The sequence below is a fragment of the Scyliorhinus torazame genome, chromosome 14, assembly GCF_047496885.1.
Source record: "Scyliorhinus torazame isolate Kashiwa2021f chromosome 14, sScyTor2.1, whole genome shotgun sequence".
In the NCBI taxonomy this organism is placed as follows: domain Eukaryota; kingdom Metazoa; phylum Chordata; class Chondrichthyes; order Carcharhiniformes; family Scyliorhinidae; genus Scyliorhinus; species Scyliorhinus torazame.
This window is the reverse complement of record NC_092720.1, coordinates 64678959-64684958: the sequence shown is the minus strand read 5'-3', so window position 1 is coordinate 64684958 and position 6000 is coordinate 64678959. Positions and strand designations below refer to the sequence as shown.

Sequence of the window (6000 nt, the reverse complement as noted above, 5' to 3'; positions counted from 1 at the left end):
CACTTATCTGACAAAAATAATTCACCTGAGGAAGGAGCTGTGCTCCAAAAGCTAGTGATTCGAAACAAACCTGTTGGACTTTGTAACCTGGTGTTGTAGGACTTCTGTGCCCACCCCAGTCCAACGCTGGCATCTCCAAATCATGAAAAAAATTAGCACCTAGATATTAAAATAGATTCCTTCAAATAAATTAAAGCAAATTTCACTTTTAACATTTGCATATCATGGCAGGGAGGGAAGGATAAGGGTCTCTGGGTTTCTACATTTCTCTCACATTATTGGCGGTTACAAGTTCTGCTGTTTAAATAAGAAACCCAGTGAAAGGTTGCAGCAGGATTTCCTCAGCTCTGGGCAGTTTCTCCACAGCCCGCAGGGAGAAGGACTCTACTCTGCGGGCGGGCGGACCCTTTATTCAGGAGGAGTGTTGGCAACCCGGACTTTTTTGTCCCGGGGCCGGAAGTGTTGGCCTGGTCCTTGCGAATGAGGCTCCGGGTGGATTCGGCTTCACGGGCGGCCCGTGTTGGTAAGCAGCAGCGCGTCCCTCGGCTGAAGGACGAGTGAGGCTCTCCCCGCTCCCTCCAAACCGGGGAGGAGTTCCCGCTCAGGAACTAGCAGGCCGAAAGCTGGGCCCCGGGCAGAGAGCCAGCGGGGCCGAGCCGCCCTTCCTCCTGGCGGTTGAGCCGGTGAGCCTCCGGCCTTCTCCCCTAATGTCAGCAGCCGCTGGCCCTCCCTCTTCAGCCCGGTACAAAGTCCATTTGTCGAAAGCCTCCCCTCTTCCTCCTGCTCGCCACTCGCTTCTCCCTGCGACACCGTTTCTATTCAGAGGAGGGAACTGAAACTCCAGTCTTGTCATGTCCTTGCTGTATGTCCGGACCCTGCGTTTCCAGCAAGGACAGAATTTAAAGTGAATTGCATTTGTCTAACCTCTGGTTCTGCGGTCATTTGTCGCCCTTTTTTGGTACTAGCTCCTCCTGTCTGAGGTCATACAAGACAGTAAAGGTTACAGCCTTGTGGTTTATGTTGCTATCAATCGCTCTCAGGAACTAATAGTTACATTCTTCAGACCATACATCCAAAATATACCCATCCCTTTCATTTTTCTCAAATCGATAAATGTTTTATGCATTCATTCAATAATCCTTATGTAACACCTTGTAGTACACCGGCATCATTTTGACGTCTTGTCATCTTCCTTATTCGTAATATTTTTACCTGATAACTTCTTGCTCTGTTTCTGTTATAATATTTCTGCTCACTTCAGGACTTGATAAGTGTGTTTAACTGGTTTTGTGACAACTCTTGATTAGAGACTACACCTTTTTCCATTATACGTTTGTTTTTCCATGATCTGTTTTATGAGCATTTGAGGCACACAACAATCCCACAAGGCTCAGGAAATGTGTGTAAATTGACAGCACTTCTCATCAGTGTTACCATGTGCCTCCAAATCAACCTGACTTTCTCTTCCACTTACCACTCCCAATACCAATGATTGGAAGTTTTTGCCATGCGTCAACTTTTCAATTTGGATGGGCCATTTATTTATATTCATCCTATTAAAAACAGGTTATTATCAATTAAAGTTCCTCTAAATCGATCAACTACTGTCTCTAAAATAGTATGCATGCCATACAAGAAAAGGTTTTCTTTTGTTTGTTAAATTAACTGTGGTGCTTTCTGATCTGCAGGAAAGAATAAGGATTATTAATGTTGCATTGGGCTAACCAGTAAAATAGTTTTTTTAAAAATCATAGAACCATAAAATCCCTACAGTGTAGAATGAGGCCATTCAGCTCATCGGCCCTCTGAATGAGCACCCTATCTGCGCTCCTGTACCCTATCCCTGTAACCCCACCTAACCTGCACATCCCTGGACACACACGGGCAATTTTATCATGGCTAATCAACCTCTAACCTGCACATCTTTGGACTGTGGGAGGAAACCGGAGCACCCGGAGGAAACCTATGAAGACATGGGGAGAAAGTCCAAACACCATACACACAGTCATCTGAGGGTGGAATTGAACCCTGGCACTGTGAGGCAGCAGTATTAACCACTGTTTCCCCATACTGCCATAGAACCAGATAAATCAAATACATTGCACTAAAAAAAACACTACACTTGTAACATCAACTTTTTAAAAATGCTGTATGTTAAATTTTACACTTCACAGTGTGAAAAATAATTGGATAATAAAAATGATATTTCGAGGATGGTTGTCAAATTGTCAAATTACTGATAGGTTGTAGAATGTGAAGCTCTGTTGATACTAAGGAATATTGTGATATATTGTGTGGTCAAGTTGTTCATTATGTAGACAAATGTGACTGCAGATTTACACTTAAGGCCCCATAAACAATGGAATAAATTACATGTTAAAATTCTGCAGAGGTTTGGGAGTTCAATCCCTCCTGCAATGTTTGAAGATGTCATCAACAACATATTTAGTGCATCAACAACATATTCAGTGCAATGTTGAGGATTCACTGTATTGTCCTTCACAATTTGTTTTCACAGCATTTTAGAGTAAAGTCTAATTAAAAGTATTATTGTTTTTATATGTTTCCCTTCTTGCATACATGATCTTTGAGAAATAGGTAGTGCTGTGGTTAAACAGTAGCCTTTCACATCTAACACCTGGGTTCAAATCCAGTCCAGTTGATGAGATACAAGCATCTTTTGTGAAATAAGCTTGGACAGTCCCAATTTTTAATTCGTTAATAATAATAATCTATATTGTCACAAGTAGACGCTGCAATGTAGTTACTGTGAAAAGGCCCTAGTCGCCACACTCCGGCGCCTGTTTGGGTACACAGAGGAAGAATTCAGAATGTCCAAATTACCTAATAGCATGTCTTTCAGGACTTGTGGGAGGAAACCGGAGAACCCGGTGGAAACCCACACAGATATTGGGAGGACGTGCAGACTCTGCACAGAGAGTGACCCAAACCAGGAATCGAACCTGGGACTCTGGCGCTGTGAAGCCATAGTGCTAACCACTATGCGACATGCTGATTGGCAGTTACACCAACCGTGCTGATGTTTGGGGCGGGGGTTGGTCTGGGGGTAGGGATCAATGGCCGAGACATTTTGTTAAGAGAGAGAAGAGGAAGACTTTGATCTGGATTGGCTGTACCTAATTTGGGATTGCTTGATGTTGATACTGGATTCTGGGAAAGGTTACCCAGCAAATAACATATTTGATTTTTTATTAAATAGTGATCTTGACAGATTGATAATCATAAATTTGCAGCATGACAGGTCCATCATCTGTGCTAGCTCTTGAAAGAGCAGTTATGCTTTGTCCTGTGGGGAAAATGAATTGATATATGACTTGAAACCGCACTGACAATCAATGGGCTTATTTCTCACTGCGATTAATGGTGGCATAAAATTTAATTTAATTGATCAGATCTTTCTTTGTTTTGAGGCACTTTAAATATTTCTTTCTGACTGAAATTCCTTTTTAGTTGTGATTTTGGTTGCGTGGATAATAAAGATTTCTTTAATTGAGTTAGAGTTACTGTCAGCTTTAACTTTAGACTTGGAAATGGAGTGGCCTTTTGTGAAAATATTGTGGTTGGGGAAATGGAATTCAATTTAGGTCAAGGGATTGTTATCTGAACATTTTGTGCTCTTTCAGAATTCTATGCACTTGAGAAAAATTGATAATTGTTTGCAGTAAAATATGGAATAAGCAGTACTGTTTTTCAACATAGCTTTTTAAACAATTGTTCATGGGACATGGTGTTACTGGCTGGGCCAGCATTTATTGCCCATCCCTAACTGCTCTTGAATTGAGTAGCTTGCCAGGCCATTTCAGAGGACATTTAAGAGTCAACCACATAGCTGTGGGTCTGGAGTCACATGTAGGCCAGATGAGGTCAGGGCAGCAGATTTCTTTCCTTAAAGGACATTAGTGAAACAGAGGTTTTTGTTCTACAATTGACAGTGGTTTCATGGTTTTCACTAGACCTTTTAATTGAATTCACATTTCACCATCTGCCGTGGTGGGATTCAAACCCAGGTCCCTGGAGGATTACCCTGGGTCTCTGGAATACTAGTCCAGTGACACTACCACTATGCTACTTCCCCCTATAACTTGGTATTAGTTGTAAAACCAAAGTTTAAAAATATGAAGCTAGCTTGATAGCTCAAGGCTTTTCAATATTTTGAAACTGAAACAGCAAGGATAAAGAAATCTCCAATCATTAAAGTAGCATTTTATATAATCTGTAAAATGAGGTGAGATTTCTGCTTACACAACTAATGAGCTAACAAAAATGAAGGAATAAGAGAGGAAAAAGAAACAAAAGAACTGATAGACCTATCAGGAGGATTAAAGCAAACAATTCTCTAAATGATCTGTAAAGACAGAGGTGCAGTCAGAACAATAATGAAGGTAACGTTCATATTTGTAATGCAGAAACAAAGGAGATAACCCAAGTAAAATACTGTGAGGGATATAGTGAAGGGGTTCGCTATTTTGTAACATCATTTAGGCCTACAATACTCCAAGATATCTACAATTTTCCAATTCTGGCCTCTTCCACTTACCTGATTTTCTTTCTGCACCATCAGTGGTCATGCATTCAACTTTTAGGTCCTAAACTCTGGAAATTCCTCCCTAAACGTTTCCACCTCTTTGATCAAGCTTTTGATCATCTGTCCTAATATTTTACAGTGGCTCAGTGTCAAATTGTGTCTGATAGTCCTTCTGTGAAGCACTTTTGGACATTTTGCTACATTTAAACTGCTACATATATGCAAACTGCTGTGATAACACTTACTTTATAAAGTAAGATGTTGCAGACCACTTTCACGGCATAAAAAAGTGGAGTGTACAGAAAAGGACAGAAGTTGGAGAGTTGGCTTAAAAGATCTGTAAAAGCTTTTTAGGGGGCATTTTTAAAGTTGATTTATTGTCACGTGTACTAAGCTACAGTGAAAAGCATTGTTCTACATACAATCCAGGCAGATCGTTCCCTCCATGAAAAATCATAGGACGTACGATAAATTCACAATATAAATACATAGACACAGACATTGGGTGTAATACTACTCAGTGGAGAAGATGTATGGAAAGATCAGTTCAATCCACAAGAGGGCCATTCAGGAACATAGTAACAGCGGGGAAGAAGCAGTTTTTGTAACTGTTAGTGCGTGTTCTCAGACTTTTGTGTCTCCTGCCCAATGGAAGTGGTTGGAGGAGAGAATAAGCCAGGTGGGAGGGTTCTTTGATTATCCTGTCGCTTTCCCAAGGCAGCAGGAGGTGTAGACAGACTCAGTGGATGGGAGGCGGTTTTGCCTGATGGATTGGGCTGTGTTCACGACTCTGTATAGTTTCTTACGGTCTTGAGCTGAGCAGTTGCCGTGCCAGGCTATGGTGCATCGAGATGGGATGCTTTCTATGGTGCATCTAAAAATTGGTAAGAGTCAATATGGACATGGTGAATTTCCTTAGTTTCCTGAGGAATTAGAGGTGCTGTTGTGCTTTCTTGGTTGTGGTGTCGATATGGGTGGACCAGGACAGTTGGTGATGTGCATACCCAGGAATTTGAAACTTGTCAATCATCTCCACCATTGATGCAGCCATGGTGTGTACGATACTTTGCTTTCTGAAGTCAATGACCAGCTCTTTAGTTTTGCTGACATCGAGGAAGAGATTGTTATCTTAAACCACTCCAGTACTCTGTACTGTACTCTGACTCATTGTTTTTCGATATCCGACCCACCACGGTCATGATGTCAGCAAACTTGTAGATGGAGTTGGAGCCACATTTTGCCACACAGTCATGTGAGTTAGTAGGGGGCTAAGTATACAGGCTTGTGGGGCCCCAGTATTGAGGACTATCATGGAGGGGTGTTGTTTATCCTTACTGTTTGTGGTCTATGGGTCAGGAAGTTGAGGATCAATTTGTGGAGGGAGGAGTCAAGTCTTCGGATGGAGGTGGCGCCGGCAAGGCCAGCATTTGTTGCCCATCCCTAATTGTCCCAAG

General features: G+C 41.9%; 1 protein-coding gene across 5 annotated transcripts in view; it reads left to right on the top strand.

Annotated features, from left to right (window-relative positions):
• The first annotated feature begins 362 nt into the window (after nt 1-362).
• Nucleotides 363-6000, top strand: part of opa1 (OPA1 mitochondrial dynamin like GTPase) — a 141583-nt gene continuing 135945 nt past the window's right edge. For all 5 annotated transcript variants that reach the window (XM_072474308.1, XM_072474306.1, XM_072474307.1 and 2 more), the window contains exon 1: nt 363-523. The gene's annotated coding sequence lies outside the window, so the exon portion shown is untranslated. The remainder of the gene's footprint in view (nt 524-6000) is intronic.